Genomic DNA, 23,402 nt, shown 5'->3' with positions numbered 1-23,402 from the left:
GTCATTTAGAAGTGATTCTTGAATATTTGTGGTAACGAGCACTGAATTGTCTCAGGAAAAGATTTTTTCCTCTTATGCTAATTTACTTACTCAGTTTTAAAGCAGTAAGAATATAAACCTATGAGAATTTACTATAACAACACAATAACTGCAGTGGCATCTTGTTAAAATAGTAATTTTAGCAGTGGGCCTAGTGGTGAACACAAACACAAGGACTCCTTATTTTATTGGAAGAATATTTTTGCAAAGAACCCTGCATTATTTGGAGTGTGTTAACTCTGTCCCAGATGTTTTACATCCCATCTGATAATCATAAATTGTGACATGAAAGAAGTCTAGAAATAACTGCAACTCTGACTCGTTTTTGTTGATCTCATGAAGGTGTGTGCTCAAGTCAGCCACACGTGATCATATTGCCTGTGAGAGCAAGGGAGCAGAAGTAAATGCCTCAATTAATCATTGCGGAAAGAATTCCAGATCTGTAAGCATTCTGCCTGAGTGAGGAACTGAGGATTAAACCTCAGGAGCAGCCAATGCTTTAAACATTTCCATGAAAAGGTCATCTCCAAGCCAGTATCGCTTATCCTGGCTTTTGTATTCCCTGTCAGTCACAAAGGGGGAACACACACATGCTGGAAGAAGGTAATTGTTGCAGATTAAAGCCTCATGTGAAATGAAAGGGCCATCAAAATTCTTTATAGTTGCTTGGCATGAGTTCTGATAATGCAGAGTTCTCTTTTATTATTATTTTAAAATGCAGCCTTCTAGCACAGACTAAACAAAAGTCCCCCAAGACAATAGGAGTAGCCTGTAAGCAGAGTGTGGAGCTGCTGTGCACAGCTGGAGCTGGCAGGTGAAACACAGGCACACAAGTGCTTCTTCAAATAGGAAGATTTCAATTTCTTTTACTTTCCCCCGGCCCCCATGTAGCTCCATCTTGTATTTTAGTTGCAGATAAGATTTTTTTGTTCTGCCGTATTTTAGATCTATCTACCAGCCTTTCTTTTACAGAGAAATATCTTTTTCTCTTGTTGGGAGAACAAAAAAACATCAAATTCCCTGGTGCAGCATGGCTGCTCATCATGGAAACTTAAAAAATAATAGTAATTAAATTTATTTCTTATGAAACTCAAATGCAACGACTACTTTTGACACATTATATGTGATAACAGTTTCAAGATATTTATAAAGGACACTTGGGTAATTTTCTTCAGGGTTGTGCTTGAATAAGTTACACACCAAGGAAGAATACAGGACATTTTTTTGCAGTCATTAGACGTTGTGCAGCTTTTTTTCTTGTTCTGTTTGTGTTTTGCACAGGTTGACCCCTGTGTGCTCCCTCTTTCAGGTTCTGTTGTTCCTGGTTGAAGTCAATGAGTGCTCTTAGTGCACACAAGAAAATGTAACCCAGTGAGGCTTCCACCTGCCCAGCCCTCAAGGAAATGTCAGCAGCCACTGATGGGAAGAGGCCTCCTAACTCAGAGGTGATTATTTTTGCTTTGATGCTTCTTAGTGCCTTTGTTGGTATATTCTGAGCAGCATGATCCCAAAATAAAACTAATTCAGGCTGACAGATGCTATCACACATTCAGTGTGAATGGAGTTCACTGAGATTTTGCAGTTTTAAATTACCTAATACTGAAAAGCAACTGCTAAAACATTATCAGCAACTGCTTTAAGTGATTAAAAGCCAAAATATTATGCTTAAGTATGTAAATGCAAGATTAAAAAGCTCAACAAAACTTTGAAATAAAATATCAATAATAAAAATATATTTAAAAGGATTTTTAAAGAAATCACAAAAATGTCAACTGGACTCAATTTTTCTGCTTTAATTTATGCCAAAATCATCCAAATTTTTGTGATTTCCCTTTTTTTCTGATCAAACTGTGGAACTTTCTACTTTGTTTCTGTTTTGCTACTGCAACTAAAGCAGCCAACAGCCGAAGTCATTGTAGAAAACCAAACTTTCAGTAAAATTTGAACAAATGCATGCCCTCCCCATGTTTGCAGCTTCTGTTCTCTGACCAATTTCTTTTTGTGGTGATTTAGACTGTCCAGAGCCTGCATGTTCAATCATCTTCATGTTTCTTCTTGTCCACAGTGAGCCCTGTTTCCCTTTGCAGTGCCTGTTCCAGTGGAAAATGTGTATTTTTAATTATCTGCTGTCCTTAATTGAAGAGATGTGTCCCTGCACTGTATCAATGTACTCCTGCTTGTTCCTTGGTGAGTACCCATGCACAGCAATTTATTAAAGTTGTAATTCGCTTTCTCCAAACATTTGCAGCTATGAGTGCTACATCTGTAACAGAAATTCCTTGGTAGGAACACTTGAAACTAGTCCAGAGTTGCTTTAATTTTTGAATTGTGCCTGTGCACAGATTAGTTTCAGATTTTAAAGAAGAACTTTTTCTGTAGATATTGAGATTCACTTTTCCTGACACTTTTCCATAGCTATTGCCCTCATCAATAGGGATGTAAGAACACAGTATGATGATGATAACAATAATAATAACAACAATATCTTATTTATTCATCCTTAAAATATAGGGTTTTTTTCTGTTTGTTTTCAAGAGGTTATCCAAAAGATAAGAAGAACATCCAGAGAAAATATGTTTGTTAGTAATATTGTTTAAATATGGGTGTTTGCCTACTGGTCTGAAAACATCAACTGGGAGGAGGAAGCCTTGAAATGGTTTTGGTTCATTACTGACTTTAGGCCCCTCCATAATTCAGAGCCTCACAGAACTGATCCAAAGCACTCAAATCCTTGGGATCCCTTCCCAAGGCCTTGGTATATTTTGGAGAAGTTGCTACCCAGAGTGTTCTCCCTTCCTGAGCAAGGGCAGATCTGGCAACATGTTTGGGATCACTCTGGAAATACCCATTACACAAACTTCCTTTGTCTGGGGCTGCTTGGCAAGCAGGATCATTTGTGCCAGTTTTAGGGGAGCTATGAAGCTTTTTGTGGGAATCAGACCTCTTCTTCTTACATAACACAAGGTTTTGTAAGAAGAATTGTAAAAAGCTGGTTAAAAAACACACCAAAAAAGTCCTTCCCAAGTTCTGGTTGTAACTGCTTGGAAGGTGTTGCACTGGATTCTTGGGCCTTATCAATTCCTTGTGAACAGCCTTAAGCGCTTAGTGCTGAGGATTCCAAGTATTTTTCTTGTAGTGCTATTTTTAAATATAAAAAAGCCTCTCTGCTAGGTAGAAAAAGGAATTTAAGCTTCTACTGGATGTGTTAAAAGAAGAAAACATGCCTTAAGCCACTGGTTGCTGCCTGTATACTCATGCTTAGCAGGTTATTTCAATAGCATGCAAGTTAAATTCATATTCTATATTTGTTATTGATGAATTTGCAGTGATGATTGTGAGTTTTTGTGAAACTGGACTTGTAAGTTCTTGGGCTCATTTCTGTCCATAGCTGAGTAGAATTGCCGATTATGAGAGCTTTTCTAGTTGCCAACAAAATGATGACTCAAGTTCACAGCACAAGTATCCCATGAAGCAGAGCAGGATCTGCAGGAGAATAGGAGAATGGTCTTCACAGCTGCAGGTTGGACAGAATTTGTTTTTTTAAGAAGAAGGTGCAAAACCTCTTTGAACTCCTGTCCCTGTAAATAAACCCCCACACCTCAGCAGGGATGCCTGGGAGAGTGAGGGCTGGGCAGGACTGGCATGCCTGGGGACAAGATGTGATTCCTCATATCTCAGTTGGGGTCTGCAAAGTCAAATAAGGAAATGGGAGATGGGGAGAAATGTTTGATACTCCAGGCATGCTGCCTGCCAACATAAAGCAGAGCTGTCCTGAAAAAGGATTTAGTAATTTCCCCTGCTGGATTTGAGAATCCAGTGTTTTGCAGCACTGGAAACTGGAGGGGTTCATGCCTTAATCAGGATGTTTTGGGTGGAAAGTGTTCCCCGTGTACCCACTAAAGACATGCAATGGGAGTTTTGCTGTAATGACTCTAATGAGGCTAAGATTTGATTGCACATCTTCTAATCCCACATTTCTGGGTTGATTCATGCCTCCATTTATTCCTCTTTGACCTTCAGGAGCCTGGAGGAGGCAGATTTGGTTTTTTGCCATATTTGTCAGCATTAGTAAAAACAGCATCTCTAAAACTTCTTGAATTCTGGGTAGTTCAACAGAATATTTTAAGCACAAGGAATCTGAAAAACACTGATATGCCTAAATAATTGTGTCTTTAAAAAAAATGTGTTGTTTGAGAGCATTTTGGTGTAGTATTTAGCTTGAAAGATGCCACTAAACTTCTCAGTGCTTAGTACAGTTTGAGGGAAAAAGGCTGGGAGGACAGACTGCAATCCTGAAAATTATGGAAGCAATTGCATAATGAGGCTGTAGTTAATAATTAATTGTAAATAGGCATTGTCTTAATTCCAAAATCTGCCTTTAAATTTTTTGGCTTGCAGAATTATTGTACCTGACAGTAAAATAAAAGGAGTTGAGCTTGACTTGTGTTTGGTGCTTTATTGGGCTAGAATAGATGAGAGGCCTGTTCCTAAAATGTTGAAGCAAGAATGTGTCTGAGGTCTTTGAAAATAAAACTGTAGAGAGAGATGAGAAGCAAAAGATGTGTGAATGACTTGTAATCACTGTCAATGCTTGGGAAAATTAATTTTTTTCTTTCTAGTTGTCTTTAATAGCATTTATACTCCATTCCAAGGTACTACTTTGTAATTTGAAAATGCCAACTTTGTTGTTTTATGGTAAGATTCTTTCACTCTTCAGTGACAAATAATTTCCCCTTTCCCAGCTTTCTTTTTTCAACCAGGAACCTCGTTGCTGTCTGTGAGCCTTTTGTAACCAATTCCAAAGCACCTTCAAAGCACACTCAAATCTTGTCAGCACCTCAGCTCTTTGTAGGGCACCCCAGGACAGGACAAAAGATGCACATGCAGGACTGCATAAGGTAATTTAATCAGTGTGTTGCCTTCTGAAGGGGTGGGTGACCCTCAGAGAGGTTGCCTGAGGTGTGAGTGCTTCACAGTGAGATTAAATTTCACTTTATAACTCCTTATGGATAGTGGATCTTTAACTGCCCCTCCCCTGCCTTGTCCTCCTGTCCAAACCTCGTTCCCCACTGCTCCTGCCATTGAACAGAAAAAAACAAGGGATATGTGGAAGTCCTGCAAAGCAGGCAAATCTTTAGGCTGACCTAGGCTGGGTTTTAAAAAGGTTCAACAGAATCAACCAACTGCCACCTTAATATGTTGAATTCAATAACACAAAAAAATATGAGTGCCTAGAAAATTAAAAGCTGATCTCCACTTAGCTGCTATGTGTTCAGCATCAGGCAAGAGAGGAAAAAGAATCCAAATGAAACAGTAGCATGTTGCTCATCCAGAAAATTTTTGACTAGAAACGCCACAAGCTGACTTTTTGAGTCATCACACCAAATACAGGGCTATGTCTGCATATAAGGCTCTGTCTGGGCCAAACTCCAAATTTCAGTAAACTCCATGTTAAATTGAGTGGTGTTTGTTCTGAGTTTTCTTCCACATATTGATCTTGTGCTGCCTTTAAATTACAGAATTGTTACTATATCTTTATTTTTATAATATTTATAAATATTTTATTTAATATTATAAATACAAAATATAATATTATTTTATATAGTATTTCTAATATTTATTTATATTTATAATTATTACTGTATTTTTAACTGTATCTTTAACTGGGAATTCTGTGACAGTAATAAATGGGTGAAAGTGGGACATTTGAGGACAACCTGCAACTAAAGAGGCACAGACACCTTCTGGCCCTCTTCAGGAAGCTGTCTTGTTTGGAACAATTTGGCTTTTTGAAACATTTTTCTAGTACTTGTAGGCTAAAGGGATTTTAGTTGCCGTATCTGGAAAACACTGGGATGAAAATTACCCTGGAAAGTCCTTCTAAGACCTTTGCAAGTAAAGTTTTCCTTTGTTATATCATCAAAAAATGCTGTGTAAGAGAATGTTTGCACCTGCTGTGTCTTCCATAACTATCCTGAGCTCAGCACTGGATTTTGTGTTCCTATTTTTAAAAGCCATTTTGCTAAATAGGTGCAGAGAATGTTCCCTCTGGAAGGGGAGGAGAACAGCAGTGCAGCATTAGGGGAGCGCCCTGAACTTGGCATGCCTTGTATCAGCTGAGAGTGTGAAAGGAGGCAGATAAGAGAGCTGAATAAATTAGCATGGCTTTTGTGTGCACCATGCTGACTTGCAACTCCCAATGTCAGCGAAGAAAAACTCTTTTTAAGTCTTTCATGTAGCATAAATCACCTAAGGGAGGGCTGGAATCATCTCTGAAGGAATTTATCTTACCTGCTGCTTAAGATGGAACAGATAATCCTAAGGAAAACGTCTTGCTTGGCTTGCAAGCGTTGGAATAAGTGTCTGAAGAAAGAGATAGCAAAGTAGGGATATTGCAACCAGACTTGTGCCTGCTGCTTGCCAGCTCTGGAGTCCCTTTATAGAAGCCAGCAGCCTTGCCTGGAAAAAGAGCCAAGGAATTATTGCAGCTTTCAGGAAGGCAGGGAAAACAAAGAGAAGGGAAAGCCACACAGAGCTCTTGTTTGGATAAACTGTGTATGGTTAGGCTGAGTGTGTTTGGGGAAAGAAATGGAGAAAAGAAAAGTTACAGCTTAGTGATTCCTCCCCCCTCCCAGTCTTTTTAAAATACTTGTTCAGCATCAATTCACTGCAGGGCTTGTCTGTGCTTAAACTTGCCTGCTTTAATTAAACTGATCACTTAAATCGATGTTAATACCTGAATGTGTGCAAGGATTCAGTACTTTGTATGAGTTTTGTATGCCTCTGTAAACTACAGAGTGGATTTAACCAGTTTGATGAATATTCCCAAGTGTATTTGGAGAGTCTAAATTACCAGCAACCAGTTTCCCCATTCTTTCACTTTGTGTGTGTAAATGTTCTGTTTTGGGAAGTGTGTTGTGTTAACAGTTCATTTGGGATTATTCATGAGATTAATTTTGAAACTCTGTAAGTAATAGGAAGTCTTTCTGTGTCTTGATCTTTGAGTCTTGTCTTGATTAATGTTGATTTCTGGGAACTGGGCAAAGATACTGGGTTGGAATTCCAGGGAAAGGAATTGCTTGCTTACTTGGATCTGACATTTTGTAGTCAGTGTCCTTATGAAGGATCTAGAATTTGTCATTGATTTCTCCTCCAACATGAGACTGGCAAAACTGCATCTTGATGCTTGGCAAAATGCTGATCATGATGTCAGAGCATGCACCCACACCATTTATATATGTATTGAAAAATGGAAGTGGCAGCTACATTAAATGAAGTGGCTTTTAAGGGAGAAAAGCAATAATATAAATGATACAGAACTCCTCTAAAAGGATCATAAAAACATAAGAGGGTAGAAGTGTGAGCTGTTTCAGTGGTGTGATTTAAGAGTGAGAATCCATACAAGATGAAATATTTAGGGAAAGCAGGAAACTTGGAGTTGCAATGAATATTATCAGGTGAGAGAAAATGTGGAGAACGTGAAAAAGTTCTCACCACTTGTATTTATAATAACGTGGGGGAGTTTTATGCCTGTTTGTACTGACACACATTCACGTACCCAGTGTTAACTAACAGAAGTACATAAAAGTATAGTTCAGCTGCAGGGTGGCAGATGCACAGCAATAGATTAGGAAAAAAATGAGCAGTGGTAGGAAGTTCTGGGTGGTATGAGTGGAATAATTCCAATGTGCAGGTGAGAAACATCATCTCCTCTATTAATTTGACTGGAGGCTGTTACTTGCTTTTGTTTGTTGTACATTTAATCAGAATTTCAGGAGGGAAATTCAGGAGGAAGGCAGCTGTAAAAACGATTTTGTTTTTTAATATTAACTAACCTAAGTTGTAGCCTGGGTTAGTCTGCCACCACCATCAAAAATTATCATTTTTCCTATGAGTAAAGAAAATCCCCAGTGGAGCTGTGTTCCACAGGAGAGGTCTCATCCGGTGAAAAAAGCTTTGGAAAGCTTTACTTACGTGTTTTACTTCGACAAGAGGTAACTCGAACATGCAGGACTGGGAGCAGACCTCAGCCTCGATCGTGGAATGCACAAAGCAGCTGTTTTGCCTATAAATAAACCAAGAGCCTCTTCCCGAGTGAGGCTTTTTTCACAGATATGCCATGGAAATTAAAACTGCCCCTTTAACTGTTGGTTTTAAAGTATGTGGTAGCGGCAGGATTTACGTTCTGGTGTGTGAAAGTCACGCCGGCATCAGGTTTCGGCCTTATCGCGGTGCGGTGGAACCGCTTGTGCTGCAAAGAGTTAAATCCGTCAGCATTTCTCTTCCTAATCCCCCCGAGTGCCACAGGTTTATATCTTTGGTAGAAAGCAAAACTCCGCTGCACATAGTCAAAAACATCTCCATGCACCTCTGATTATTTTGTTTCCATCTCTTTGTAAATGTCTCCATATTTTTGATAATTCAACAGAGAATTTTACTAGGGGAGGGCGGGGGTGGAATATCTGTTTGCTTTCCTGGGCTGATTGGCTTTCTTACATTTTTCTTTTCTTTTTTCCCCTTCGGTTTGTGGTTTGGTTTTTGTTTTGTGTGGCTTTTTTCTTCTCATTTTTCATGTGAATGCCGGGAGAATCAGCAGTAGGAATCGCACGGATCTTGAGGGCTGGCCCAGTGCCTGGGGACAGGGTCTCAGCGCCCCGGGTGGTTCTGGTGTCACTCGCTGTCTCCAGGAACTCAGGTTCTTGCACCTATTCAATGGCTGTAAATGACCATCTGGTTACCCCCAAAGCAGAAGCGTTGCCCTCACTCTGATCGCCTGTCCCGGGCGGGTCGCTGTATGGTGCAGGTGCAAAACCAGCAGCGTTCCCCAGCTCGGAATAAGGCGGCAGCTCCGCATGGAAACAGCCGGGCCAAGAGGAGAGGCAGCAGGGCCCCGATGGAGCTCGGTGCCGCCGGGGAGAGCCCGGCCCGGCGCTCCGGCTCCTGCGGGCGGGGCAGCGCCAGCGCCGGGACAGCAGCGGCTGCTGCCGCCCAGGGACGGAGCCCTGGCAGCCCTGGCAGCCCTGGCAGCCCTGGCGGCCCTGGCAGCCCTGCCGGCCCTGCCGGCCCTGGCAGCCCTGCCGGCCCTGGCAGCCCTGGCAGCCCTGCCGGCCCTGCCGGCCCTGGCAGCCCTGCCGGCCCTGGCAGCCCTGGCAGCCCTGCCGGCCCTGCCGGCCCTGGCAGCCCTGGCAGCCCTGGCAGCCCTGGCAGCCCTGCCGGCCCTGGCAGCCCTGGCAGCCCTGGCGGCCCTGGCAGCCCTGGCAGCCCTGCCGGCCCTGCCGGCCCTGCCGGCCCTGCCGGCCCTGGCAGCCCTGGCAGCCCTGGCAGCCCTGCCGGCCCTGGCAGCCCTGGCAGCCCTGGCAGCCCTGGCGGCCCTGCCGGCCCTGGCGGCCCTGGCGGCCCTGGCGGCCCTGGCAGCCCTGGCAGCCCTGGCGGCCCTGCCGGCCCTGGCGGCCCTGCCGGCCCTGGCGGCCCTGGCGGCCCTGGCGGCCCTGGCGGCCCTGCCGGCCCTGGCAGCCCTGGCGGCCCTGGCAGTCCTGGCGGCCCTGGCAGCCCTGGCAGCCCTGGCAGTCCTGGCAGCCCTGGCAGTCCTGGCAGCCCTGGCAGCCCTGGCAGCCCTGCCGGCCCTGGCAGCCCTGCCGGCCCTGGCAGCCCTGCCGGCCCTGCCGGCCCTGGCAGCCCTGCCGGCCCTGGCAGCCCTGCCGGCCCTGGCAGCCCTGGCAGCCCTGGCAGCCCTGGCAGCCCTGCCGGCCCTGGCAGCCCTGGCAGCCCTGGCAGCCCTGCCGGCCGAGCTCCCGCTCCTTCCCAGGGCTGGCTCGGGGCCACGGCTGCAGCTTCTGTCAGCGCATCTCCCGAGTGCTCGGCTGGGAGGGAGGGAGGGAGGGGAGAATTTGGCACCCTGAGCGTTTCTGTCCCTTCTCCTGAGTGGCAGCTGGACGCCAAGGACAGCACAGCGCCTTTTAAAGGAGCTCTTACCCAGTTTTGGGCACAAGGCACAGCTCTTCCTCAGAGGAGCTCTGTACACCTTCACCCTCTCTCCCTCTCTTCACCCCTCTTCTCAACAGGATAGCCAATTCCAAAAATAAAAGGAAAAACAAATGTTTTAGTTCTGTTTAATAGGTCTTGGCATTCTTGTATTTCCTTTGTGACTTTTGAGATCTTGCATTCACTTGGAGGAAAGTTTGAGGGGTTGGAAGTCAATGATCTTTGAGGTCCCTTCCAACCCATAGCATTTTATGACTATGTTTCTGTGATTTGTCTATCCAAATCGGTAATTCAGTTCTTCCTACTCAGCCTTAAGAAAACCAACCAAACAAAAAAAATCCACAGCTGATGTTCTTCTCAATTAAAAAACCCCAAACAACAACCAAACAAAACCAAAAACAACCCTACAAACTACAATAAAATAAATACTTTAACCATAGTGGCTGTTCACACAGGCAGTTCTAGTCAGGTATTAGTTCTAAATTTTATATTAACTCAAAGAAAGTTCTTTAAGCTTTTATTCTCAGTTTAGCCACTCAGATCTCAGAATGCAATTTACATGCTGACAGCCTGTCTTCAGAGGAGTGATTTGTTAATAGAATATTCAGTCTGTTCTTTCTCTGACAAAAGAACCTCCCCTTCTCTGACACAACCTCTTGTGTCAGAGGTGTTAATGTTAATGACAGTACTTTCCTGATCACAATCTGCATTGGCTAAAAGGGTCTTTCAAATAAGTCTGATCTCCCTCCAATAAGGAGAGGATGAAGTGGGCCAAATTTCTGCCAGCAGCTTTGCTGTGGGAAAGCAGATTTCTTCATGTTCTGTGTCCAGCCAGGCCCCTCTCCAGGCCAGGTTTGCTGGGGCTGGCAGCTGTGGCTTTTCTTGTTGGCCAGGGAGAGGATATTGAATGTTCTCCCTGCTGGTCCCTGCACAGAGTGTGCCCAGGGAAACAGGCAGGGCCCACGCTGGGGGCTCAGGGAGAAAGGATGTTCTGTTGATAAGGTAATGGAGTCTGCAGCCTCAGGGAAACTTGCCAAAACCTTTCTCTAGTAACTGCAGGGATTACCCAAAAATCAATAATGAAGTCGGTCACCAGGGGAAGGGAAAAAATGCATCTTCAAGGGAAGCCAAATTCTGTGAATGCTCCATGAGAGTAATCATGGCAGGATTTAGGGTAATTGTGAGGCAAATCAGATTGAGGAAAATTGTTTTAAAAGAGACCCTTAGCTAGCAATAAGGCCCATATGTTCTTTCTTATCTCTACAGAAGTGGCCATCTTTTTTAGCAGATTGACCTGTTTGAGTAGCTGCCGCAGTCTTGATTTTTAGCATCTACAAACATACTTGTAGTGAAAATAATGAATTGCCATAAATGAATATGTTCCATCAGTTTTTGTGCCTTTAGCCTTATTTCACCTCTACCAGATTGTGAAGTGTGTCATTTTAATCTGCAACATGCAGGAACATTGGGATGAATTTCCTGAAGTCAGTGGATCTCTCTCCTTTTATGTCAGGAGTGATTGTGGCTCATCTGTTGCCCCGTGTTCTTCTTCCCAGGTGGGCTGGAGTGATGGTTTCTTCTCCTTTTTTAAACACCAATTTGGTTTGTCTGTGTTTTGACACTATCCTTCCAGAAAAGCAGTGATTGCTCTGAACACTGAAATCATACTTTGGCTGCAGTGCTGCTGCAATCAGGAATATCAGCTATCGAAGGGAGCTCCTTTATGGTGTCATTTAACACTGCCTTAATAACTGGGTCTGGGTAGGACTTCAGAAACACTGACTTTTGTTTCATTTCTAGGGGCAGGATTTGTACTCAAGTGATTTTGTTGTAGTGTCCAGGAGCACCAGCCTTCAGGCTGCCACGTGTTCAGATTTATTTCACCATGAAAAAATATAAGAAATACATCTAGCTCCTCATAACTGGTGACCTGTAAGGCATTTTTGTGGCCTTTTAAAATGTCTGCTTCCATACAATCAGTGGGAGTTTATAGAAAGTAGAGCTTGGTGTTTTGGGAGACATCTACATGCTGTTAAAAAAGCTATCAATTCATCTCAGAAGGAATTGTGGCTTATGTTATTTTCTCATGACTTTGTTCTGATCCAAATAAATTAGCAGCCAACAGTGTGAAGAGCAGCTGCTACCATCCAGCTCTGAGTGTTCCCAGACCTGTGCCATTAGGACTCCTGCTTTCCTTTGTGTTCTCCCTCTCTCCAGTGTTCATTTCAAAGGTTATTAAATGAAATCAATTTCAGCCTTCCTTTAGCCTAATGCTTTCCAGTTTTTCTCTTCCCTGGCTCATGTGTCTCATCCTACAGGGATATTCTTGTCTCCACTTTAACCAGCTCCTCGTTTGAAGTGATTTCCTGAAGTCCAGACTGATGAGAAAAGTGATTCTTCTAAATATAGGTGATAAAATAAATCTAATCAAAGGCACATGCCTAGTTAGCTGAGAACTGGCCTTTTACAAATTAGTGTTATATTATATTGGATTAAGATTCAATACTCATTTGGCTGGGATGTTTACGTATATTTTTTTTCTGTTTTTGTTGAGGATGCAAGTTTGAGAGAGTTAGGAATTTTTATTCAAGGAAATTCCAAGCTTTATACCTCTGACGGTAGAAATTCTTTATATTATATTATAAATATTAGGTGTATTAATTTCCTTCTTAATTGTGGAACTGTACCTTGTGTATCCTTAATTTAATTTATTCAGATTCCTTAATTTCACATAGGTCTAAATTACACCTAGATCTTGGCAGCCAGACAGAAAATTACTGATACAATTTTAACACCTCAGTGTTTGACAGAGGATATTGCCGGCCCAAAGGATGTATTTTTGTTTGTTTGCTCAAAGCCATCAGGAGACCTGTGGGTAAGGTGTGAATCTGGGCTTTGCCATTGCCCTAATAGCAGCAGTTTTAATAAAGCATTAAAGCATTGATTAAGAGGTACTGTTTCTATTGAGAGGGACTGTTCTTAATTATTTTTGTTTTTCCCTGGGGGAATTAGTCACACTGTAGAGTTTTTCTGAAGTAAAAGGTAAAAACACTGATAAAATCAGTTTGGAATAAAGGCTAGGTCATTATTTAACTATATGATAGTGTGCCTGTAAGGCTTGTGTTTCATAAGAATGTAACTTTTTCTGCCTTAACCACCTAGATTATAAACTTTTGGGAAATATTTTTGCACTGTAATTCCAAGCACAGATTTGTCCTCAGTGGTCATGTAGTGTGACTAATCCTGATGATTTTATCATATGCAAACCTCTTCCATACAGCAATGAGAATTTGGATTAAGGTTCCAGAACCTTTTCACTTGGCATCTTTTCTGGACAGAAGTGAGCAGGAGCCCATCTGGCTCAGGATGCTGTCAGGAGCAGTCCCATGGAATACAAGAGCATTTGGGATCTCCTAATTGAGGAAGCAGAACTTGGTTCTTGGATAATGATCCACTTGATGATCCTGACAAAACACTCTTCTCTATTGAAGTGCTCAATTCCTTGGGCTACCTAAAGCTTTTCTAGGAAGTGCTGTAGAAATAATGAGATCACTTCTACTTCTCCATATACTTCAGCATTCTCAGCTCCACGTGGTTTTCCCAGTGTCCTAATCCTGGCATTTCTGATGTAACCATTACTGCTGCCATCGGGGTGTTTTTCATCTGAGACACCCCCTGGAAGGGATGTGAGAAGAGTGCAAGTGTCTTACTCTGTATTCCCTGAAATGATGTTGAACTGTCATTGTCAGTATCAAAACTTACATCTCTCAATATTTTCAGCTCCCTTTCTCTTTATCACGTCTTCTGAGTGCAAAGGTGTGTCAGTAAAGTGAGATGGACCAAAAATCAAACTATGGAGACCTTCCTATTTCAATGTAGTGCTTGTCAGGCATAATGCTTTGGTCTTTTTCCATGCTCCTGGCAATGTTTTTATGGCAAATTGTGAAAACTCGTAGATTTGTGATGGACAGGTGGTGTTTCCAGGTGACTTCACCCAATTCCTAACTAAAACTTATTCATGAAGAAAGTCTTACTGACTTCACCAATAGAAAATCACCTCTGTGGAGAGTATAAATTATGGTTCCATGAGACATATTGGATTTTGTTTTTATTCTTCTGATGAAAACCTGTATTGATCTTCTGCTATTTCTGTTTTCACTGAAGAAAAACTCTGCACTTTATTCTCAGAAATATCCAAGAGAGAAAAAAGAGATTATTTGGAAATTCAAATGAAAGAAAGGTAATAAAACCAAAGTTTTGGCCATTATATTAATTGTAATTGAATGGTGGCTGGTGAATCTGCCTTTAGTTCTTCCTAGAAATAGGAAGCAGGGGTATGTGCTGACATGCAGCTTGAGTTGCATCTGAAAAATGAAATTCTGTTCATTTCAAACTGCTCTTCCTGACTTTAACTGGTGCAAAATGAGATTTTTATAAGCTCTGTAACACCAAAGTAATTTTGAGACTGTTTGTTACTCATGAGGAGCAAGACTGCATAAAAATTCATTTTCATTCTGCTGGTGCTTATTAATTTGATTTTGTTTTGCTTCTGGGGCCCATATTCATCTCTTACAAAAATCCGAGTGTTTCCTTCATCTTCTCCTCAAAAATTAAGAGTTATATTTCCTTTTCTGCTTTTATACCTACTATCTGTTGATATATAAAAGAGAAAAAAAATCATTGCTTCTTCTGTTATTCTCTGAATGTTTCTTAGAGAAACCATTTTACTGCATAAGTTAAGAGTTTTAAGATTGTGTGTTTAGAAGTTTAATTTTTGATAGTATTAGAGAGAGACTGAGCTGGAAAAAAACCCAAATTAGTTACCCACTTCAAAAATCCCACTTTTTAATTATTTTTGAGATGAGGTAAAGGGTTAAGAGAATATAGTATTAATGGTATGGATTATATCTGCTAGGTATCTTTTACGTTTTTATAGATAATTTCAGAGAATTAACATGGCAGCTTGCCAACATTTTCACTTCTTAATGACATCAGTGGTAACATTATTTATTTGACCTGCTGAGAAGACTGATTACTTGAATAATACCACTGAGTTTGTCTCGTGCTGTGAATCCCATCTTAAGAAAATATCTGTTCAAGGAATAGGTGAAGTGAAAGTTAGATATTCCTTCTTGGAATGTTTGTGAGCTTTTACATCCTTAAGAAAGTATTTTATTCATCACACCAAGTAAGTCTTTTTGCACAGCTGGTGCCCTCTTTGGACTTCTCAAAAAGAGAATAACAAGTAAACAGCATAAAGTTTAAGCATTTTTATCCCCACTGTGTCTTCCTCTTTATCACTGTGCTGTGTCTATTCCCGGGCTTTCCCTGCACCTCCTTGAGGTGTAGCAGTCAGGAGAGGGGATGGTCTGTCCGTGTTTCAAGGGATTTACTTTGGAATAGCCCTTTAGTCCTTGGGACCAACTTCCCCCTTGTGGTTGGGAGGCATTTCTTGGTGGGCTTGATCCTAAAGAAATCCAGTTTGCATTTTTCCAGAGTACTCTACATGTGCAAGGCTGTCTGCCCAGAAACCTCAGTGAGTATTGGGAATGTGGATGGATATTATTTCTACTTTAGGATGAAGAAGCAGAAAGTCACTGTCCTGCCACCCCATAGTGGGTCAGAAAGAGAAACCTGAATCCTATTTTCCTGCTCAGTGGATTCCAAGTAGTCACTGTATCCACCACCTTAAACTTTGTATACCAGCCCCCTGCTCACTATAGAGAATATTCCTAGCTCTTTTCCATGTCTCCTCCCCATAACTGTTAGACCCATTCTCAAGAAGGAAACAGCAAAAGTACAGAACATTTAAAATCCTAAAACACTCTAGATGTCTGGCAGTGAGACCATATCAATTATACATATAGCTGTGTGTTCAGAAACTTAATAAAACTCTGCCATTTCTCAATGATCCAGAAGAACAGCCTGTTCTGTAAAAGGCATTTTCTAACTATAGGCAGGTATCAATTCCTTTATTGACTGGATTGATTCCTACCTCTGCTTAATGCATCTGCTGTCCTGATAAGGTGACTCTGACCTGTAGCTTTACTTTTTGGTGGAAGGGGTGAAAAAAAGTGGTGTTTTTTCCCCAGTGCTGTCAGTGTACAGTCACTGCTCACCAGTGCTTTGGAACATCAGTTGTGAGAACAACTGATTGCCCCCAAAGTCTCTTCACTTCTGGTCACTTAAGCAGCACACCACTCTATTCTAATTTCTTCCATCACCCAAATACATGGAAAGAATGAAAGCAACCAATCTTGGCCACTCCCTGATGTTATTTTTGTCTCTGACCACAAATTTCATTTGTTCAGAAGCTGATGAGTTTTATGTCTTCGTGGGGATCCCCACATTGGAATGAACTCCAGGCTCCCCTTGCCTGGGAAGCATTTGCCAGAACTCTGATGTGATTAAGCAGCTGGGAGAAACTCCAGTGCAGGTGAATTCCAGTCTTTGGAATTCCTTAAGGGAGTTGTTGGAGTGAGTGTGAAGTCAGTCTTGGGTTTTTTAAACATGGTTTAATTTTTTAAAAAATTTAAATTATTCCAGAGGTTTGAAGATGCTCGTAAATCATCCCAGCAGGAAGACCAAGCATCATAGTCTTAAGAGCATTCTCTTGGCCAGATTATTCCCCTACAGCTCTGGGGAAGAGGGAAATTGGGAAGGAATCCTAATGGAGAGACCAGAAGTGAAGAGCTACAGTCTCCAGCAGCCTCAGCTGAGAGGCAGAGAGCCCTGAGCATGAAACTTTGCTGCAGATGTGGAGAAAGATGAATCTGTTCTATCTCCCACACAGCTGGAGAAGGGTGAGTGCTGTGGCTGCCAGCATCTTGCTGCCTCAGAATGGAATCAGCAGTGCACTTGGGCAGACCCAGGGATGGGGAAACACAGATGGGATTTCATTAACATTAATGGAGTGGCTGAGGAAGAGCTCTGCATGCTGACAAGATAATGTACAGCTTCAATATAGCAAATTTCTACTGCTGGTGGGGACTCTGGTGTTTTCCTTGTGGAACATGCCCAGCTATAACATTTATTTTCACTGTTTAAAATGAGTCCTGAGGAAGATGTGGGTGAGATGCTGTTCCCTGTTTCTGTCAAAGCACCCACTTCTCTGACAAGGACCAGACTTCCCACCTCACTTTTTCAAATGATTGTTCAGACTCCTGAGGCTGAGCAGAAAACATTTAAGCTGTTTTTCAAATGAACATTTATCAGGTGGTGTCTTTCCCCCTTCCCAGGGCAGAGTATTAATTAAATTGGAGGACTCAAGAGCCTGTCTGGAAGGGATTCTGGATGGAGAGGAGGTGCAAACCCAGAGGAACAACATGAAATGCAGCCAGATGTTCTTCAAAAATGGAAGAGTTAAAAATCCAAGCTCAAAGAAAAGGAAAAAAAGGAGAAATTTTTATTCTAGAAAATGAGAAGCTGCTTATCAGAGGAAATGTGGATGTGTGATGCCAGGATGGAGCGGTTTGCTCTCCAGATCCTGTGCTCCCTCTGAGGTGGTTTGACTTCTGAAATATATAAAAGAAAGGTGACTTGTTGTTTGTTTCCTGTACTGGAAAGGATGGAATGGGAAAAGAGGGCAGATTTTGCAGCACTAATGTTGCAGAAGTAGAGGCATTCCCTTACTGTCTGTTGATATTGAAAACAGCCTGAAATGGCTTTTTTAGCTTTTTACTGGGAAAAATAACAGGAATATCAAAGGATCTTATTAGTTAGGAAAGAAGCAAGCAGCCTCAGCATGAATTTTGTGTTTGTTGTGGTCTGAAGAGAAACACTATATTGGTGGTGGCAGTGAAGATGAATTCTGGGGATGTAGATAAGATATCCCAATGCTTCCATGTTCTCCAGGGATGTCAGTTAGCAGGTTACAAGTCTGATCTGAGGCTAAGGGGAATGGATAGATGAAAAAAAAAAAACCCAGTATTTAACAGGTCAGGTCCTGAGAACTCAGTTGTACTTCCTGCAAAGTCAATGGTAGGGATCTTCCTGGGAATAAATGCTTGGAAATGTGCTGTTAAGTGCTTTTATGTCACACATCCCTCTTTTCTGAAGCTGGGATCCAGGCCCGATCAGCAGTTGGCCACTAAACACCTGCCCCAGTGCAAAATGGCCAAGTTTATCCAGAGAGCTGAGATGCTGCAACAAGTCACCCTCACTTTCCTGTCCTGCAGTTTCCAGTGCTCTGGAGCACTGGGATATGGTTGGAATTTTGCTCCAGGAAAATGTTACCCCTGGAACAGCTCTGTTAACCTCCAGCAAGTCACTTGAAACCTGCAGTGTTGGCCCAGGCATTCAGTGCAAACAAAGCACAAGCTGCTGTAGCACATTTGTGCCAGGGTTTCCTGATTCCAAGTGCAGCCAGATACGGCCTAAAATGAACCATTGTTGTAACAATGACAAGAGAAGCTGGGGTGAAAATCATGTTATTTCCTTTGTAAGGAAAGGAGTTCTATTTTTAACTATTTCCCCCTTAATCTTACTATTTTGTTCTACCAGTGTTTATAGCAGAGAGTACAATACTTCTTGTTGTGATTGTTCTTTGTGTGACTGGGATATAAGTAGATGTTCTGCAGCAAATTGTCTGGGATACAGAGTCCAAAGAGAATATGCTGCAGGAAGTTCTAAAAAAAACCCCAAACCCTTACACAACCCCCCACTCACTCTCTCCAAAAAGCCATAACCCAAACAAATAAAAACCCTGAAAGACTGTCATAGTTCCAAAATAACCACCAAAAACGTGTGCTAGGCTTAAAACAGAAGTCTGGGGGAAATGATTGTCACATCCCTGGGTGCATTTGAGAACTGATTTATGTACATGAAGCAGAAAAAAAAAAAGAAAAGCACACTTGGGCTGTGCTTGTGTGTTCTCACTGAGACAAATGAACAGCTCCTCTCATTCTTTGCTTCTCCATCTTTATTAGCAGTCATCTGATCTTCCCTCCCCTTCTGCATCCACTAATCCTCACCAAAATGGCTGGAAAGAACTTCTGTTGTGCTCTGGAGTGTTTTCCTGGGATTATTTCTACTACTTCAGCAAGCTCAGTAGAGTTACTGGATGCTCAGAAGGACTTTTTGGTCTGGACTTTACAAACCTTGGACCCTGTTCAACAGTAAGTAGCCAGGAGAAAGGAGAGGGACTGCTCCCTGTCACCTGAAACAAACTTAATTCCTTTCAAACAGTTCTTTGAGAGCAGACATTGGTAAAGTATAAAAGAATTCACAGGTACTTTACCAAGTACATTCTTCTGCCTCTGCCCTTTGTTCTCATTTATGTATCCACAGCCATTAATGCACAAATTACAAGTAATTTATCAGGCTATGATATTTTCCATTATTTTGCAGCATGATGACTGAAGGAAACAGCAGAGCTGGAGGCTTGTGTTGAGTGGGTGACGTATGAAAGGAGACTGAGGCAGTGAGTTAGGATGAAGCACAAATAACAAATAAAAGGGAAGCAGATTTTCAGCATCTATGTGCCATTGTTTAGAAAATGTGTTTTACTGATGCTCTGATAAATCTAATATTTAAAGAAAAATCCCCAAATCCAACCCCATCATGGAAACTACCTGGTTATTGCAGGATGATTTGTGTAAGTGGACAAATTGGGATGTGCAGCTTCTTTGGATAATTTTGTGCTCTGCTCTGAGAGACCTTCAGGCATCTCATCTACAGACTTGGCTCTTTTATCCTAATACCTATCCCTTCCAGAATGTCTTTTGCCTGAGGAGTTCAAAGCTTTTTGCAGACTTTGTAGAGCTTTCTTTGTCGAGATACAAGACTTGTGAGAATGTGATGGAAAGCAGGGACAGTGCTGGAAGGTCCTGGATGTTCCCCACTTGGTTTCCCTGCCCCTTCAGCTGCCAGCAGAAGCTGGGAATGGAAATTCTTTTGGGACATGGCAACTCTGACTCAAAAAGAGTACTATTCCCCAGAACCATCTTCCAGGGTGAACTTGATTTTCATTTAGTGTTAAATCAAGTGCAGTCACAGGTTACCAGTGCAGAGTTCAACTGGGTGCCCTCAAATGGGATTTTGGGATTTTCCACATTTTGTAGTTTCTGGCTCTGCATGAGGGTGGGAAGGCAGAGAGCTGAGCTGGCTGTGGTGCTGCCTGTGAGGTGTCTGAGAGAGAACTGACTGCTGCATAAACCTGAACAGCTTTTTCCTAGTTACCTTTTACACAAAGTTGAATATTACCCAGGAGTTGTGTGGCTGGTTGGAAACTGAGGGCTTTTTCTGGGCAACAGTGAGCTGCCTTTCAGTGGGAAAGGGAGGAGAGGGAGCTGTGGGAACAGGAGGGGCTGTGTGCCAGTTCTCAGGGTCAGGAACAAGCTGGAGCAGGCAAACAGGTACCCAGTGATCTCCAAGAGCAGAGTTCAACTCAGCCTCAGCTCGCTAGGCCCCAGTTAAATCAGCATTAACAGAGCACCAGGAGAAGGAAGGCTTCACCAGGGATAAACTGAGTCTGCTTAACAAGCAAAGGATACAGGAACTCTCACTGCCCCGGCAAGTCTCACGGTTCTGCTGCATCACAGATTTTATGAACCCATGGGTAGGTGTGTGTTAGGAGTGGATATTTTGCATGAGCAGCCCCTGTGTGTCAGTCAGATGAACTGCAGCACTGGGCTGGAATTCTGCTGAGCAATGTTTGCTGTTGCATTTTTGGTTAGAAGACTCAGACTTCAGAACCCCAAACTGGTCCTTTTCGAGTGCTGTTGCCTCACACACAACTGTTTGTGGGGCTGATCTGAGAGCTCATTGCTGGAGTAGCTGGGATGGTGCCCTTGGCAATTCCAGTACCTTGGGGATGAAGTTGTTACAGGATGGAACCCCCCAGAGCAGATCTTAAAGAATGACACACACCAAAAGCTGATTTTTTGATTGTTTGCTTTTACTACTTATTGCAAGCATACTCTGTGTGTCTTTCACCCATCTTAGAAAAATGTGGGATGGCATGGGAGGCACATTAAAAAGTACAGCAAGTTAACCTGAGAACAAGGTACACCTACAAGTGTGGAAAGCTGTGTCTGAAATAATCTGAATAATGTGGTTTGTATCAGTTCATTATCCTGGCAACCAGAATTTCCAGGCTGCTTTGGTAGCTTGGTTGCTACAGTTAATCAGCAACCTGCCTAATCTCACTAACCTTCTTTTTGTCACCTTCCTAACTATTGTGTAATCTGCTTATGGCACTGAGCACTGACTATTAGTAGCAAGTTTGGAGCTGTGCAGGTGCAAATAATTTTGTTTTCAGTCTTGTTCACAGCTGGCTTCCATGGTGTTTGTGGTCGCGAAATTAAACCTGATCTCATGGTGTTAATGATGAGAAAACAAGAGTATTTCTGGCCTGTTGACATCTGCTTCCTCTGTGCTACAGCCCCTGAGCCTGTGGGGGGATTGTCCCACTGGATGGGACAATAATCCTGGGATGTAGTTCCGTGGGACAGGGATCATGGCTCCCACAGCTGCTGGGGGATGTCCTGCTGGCCCTGTCACCTCCCTGTCACCTGCTGACCTTCACCCCCTCCCACCCTCTTCATGCCTTAGCCCTGGGACCCCTGACTTCTCTGCTCCAGCTGACTGCTGGGATTTTATTATCAGGAATTTTTCTGATACTCTTTGTGAGTTCTTAGTTCATTCCTCAAATTCCTGGAATTCTACTGAAGAAATAAGCAATTTTGAGTTTTGCTGGAGTATGCAAAGGTTTTTGTTTGTAGGTTTGGTTTTTTCTTCCCCTAAAGCCAAGTAATTACCAGAAAAGATGTAAAACTATAATTCCACTGAAGGATAAGGACAGACACCAAACTATTTTTAATTTCATCTCATTTTATATAATTTATATTATTTCATCAGTTTAATGTTTGTAAGCCAACAGCTGTCATATCTTGTAATAATGAACTAAACAGTATTCCTGGACAAATGTATTCGCTATACAAAACTCATGTTTGACTTCAGCTTGTGGCCAATGGGAAAGACACACTGTCAGAAATAATTAGTAATATATCTTGATCTTTAGGGTGCCTATAGTCTGCCAAGCTCAGGCAAATGTTTTGTTTGCTGCCATTAGAGAAGCCTTGAAAATTCTGCATGAGACCATAATTAATTCCAAAACAGGGATGGCTTTGAGTATTTTCTTCAAGAATTTGAATTATTTTGTTGTTCTCTTCATCTGGATCTGCTGTAAAAGGTAATGATGTAATAATATCTTTTTCCTCAAAGGAAAAAAGAACATAACCTGCTTGGTGTTGTGATAACTATGAACAGGAGGGGATGGTTTCTAGAGGAAGATACACTGTAAATACAAAAAGTGCTTCAAAAAGCACAATATCCCAAACTTCTGGCTTCTTATTTCAGAATAGAAATATAATTATTATATAGGAGCACTATTCTTGCACTTCGAAATTATTTCATACTACAGTTCACATGCAAAGTTACCCCCTTCCTCCCATGTTGTATTTTAAATCCCTTTTTTCAGATACACCTTTCTCATTTTCTTTGCAAATTTTTGAACATGTTCCTACTTTTGTGCTGTGGCCATTAGTTATAATATTAAAGACAGAATATTCAATAATCTGTGAGAAACTTTCCTATTCCTCTCCCTCCTGCTAGGTGGCTTCCCTGAAAGCATAACTCATCAGTATTTCTCCTTTAATGAGCTTCGTGCCTTAAAATGCATCTATTACATCACCTTTGGATTTCGATTTTCATGTTGAAGTTATTGGGGTTTTTTTCTTTAAATATAGGTTTGGTTTTGTTTGGTTTTTTTTTTGGTTTTTTTTTTTTTTTTCCCAGTGCTCTCATCCTATTAGTTATTCTGGATTGTCTACATTTAAATCATCCTCACTGAAAAAAAAAAAAAAATAGAGGTCAAACCATGACTTGGTTTTTAGGCCAGACTATTTTTCATCTCCTGACTGGTGTACATGACTCGTCTTTGTTTAAAATATTTTTTACTGCTTCATGAATTTCATTCACCCTGACCTGTCTGTCTTTGTTTCTATTCTGCCATCTCTGATTTTTCTTTGCTTTTTAATTCCTTATTGGAATGTTTATCCATTTGTTTCTAATGCAATTTCTGAACAGCTTTTTTGACTTAAATCTCATTATCCTCCCTGTCTAAAAAGTCTGTTGCTCCAAGTGATTTCCATAAATGGTTCCTTTAATACCCATTCATGAGGATCTTTCTTTTCCTATAAAAAGGTAGGTTTTTTTTAAGATATTTTGCTAGCACTTTATGTCCTAGAAATGCTTCCTGGAAATCTTGGGAAACCTTAATCAATTTGATCTACTTAGGCCACAATATTCTGTTTTTCTTTTCCAGAAATGCTAAAAAAAACTGAGGCATAACCTCCAAAATCTGTCCTAACACTTCCTGG

General features: G+C 41.9%; 2 long non-coding RNA genes across 3 annotated transcripts; one reads left to right on the top strand and one right to left on the bottom strand.

Moving 5' to 3' along the window:
* Nucleotides 1-1,359: 1,359 nt before the first annotated feature.
* Nucleotides 1,360-4,874, top strand: LOC110475803 (uncharacterized). Its single transcript, XR_002466331.2, has 3 exons — nt 1,360-1,484; nt 2,105-2,226; nt 4,782-4,874. It is a non-coding gene; the product is annotated as an uncharacterized LOC110475803 (long non-coding RNA).
* On the bottom strand, nt 3,310-8,182 carry LOC110475802 (uncharacterized). Of its 2 annotated transcripts, none has more exons than XR_002466330.2 (3): nt 8,014-8,182; nt 6,331-6,498; nt 3,310-3,553 (listed from the first exon to the last, which is right to left on the bottom strand). It is a non-coding gene; the product is annotated as an uncharacterized LOC110475802 (long non-coding RNA). The 2 variants fall into 2 exon arrangements; XR_004148099.2 differs by having other exon boundaries at nt 3,310-3,522.
* Nucleotides 8,183-23,402: the final 15,220 nt, after the last annotated feature.

The sequence above is a fragment of the Lonchura striata genome, chromosome 3 (genome assembly GCF_046129695.1).
Source record: "Lonchura striata isolate bLonStr1 chromosome 3, bLonStr1.mat, whole genome shotgun sequence".
NCBI classification, from domain to species: Eukaryota; Metazoa; Chordata; class Aves; order Passeriformes; family Estrildidae; genus Lonchura; species Lonchura striata.
Note: the sequence above shows the minus strand (reverse complement) of the source record. Positions and strands in the feature narration are given on the sequence as shown.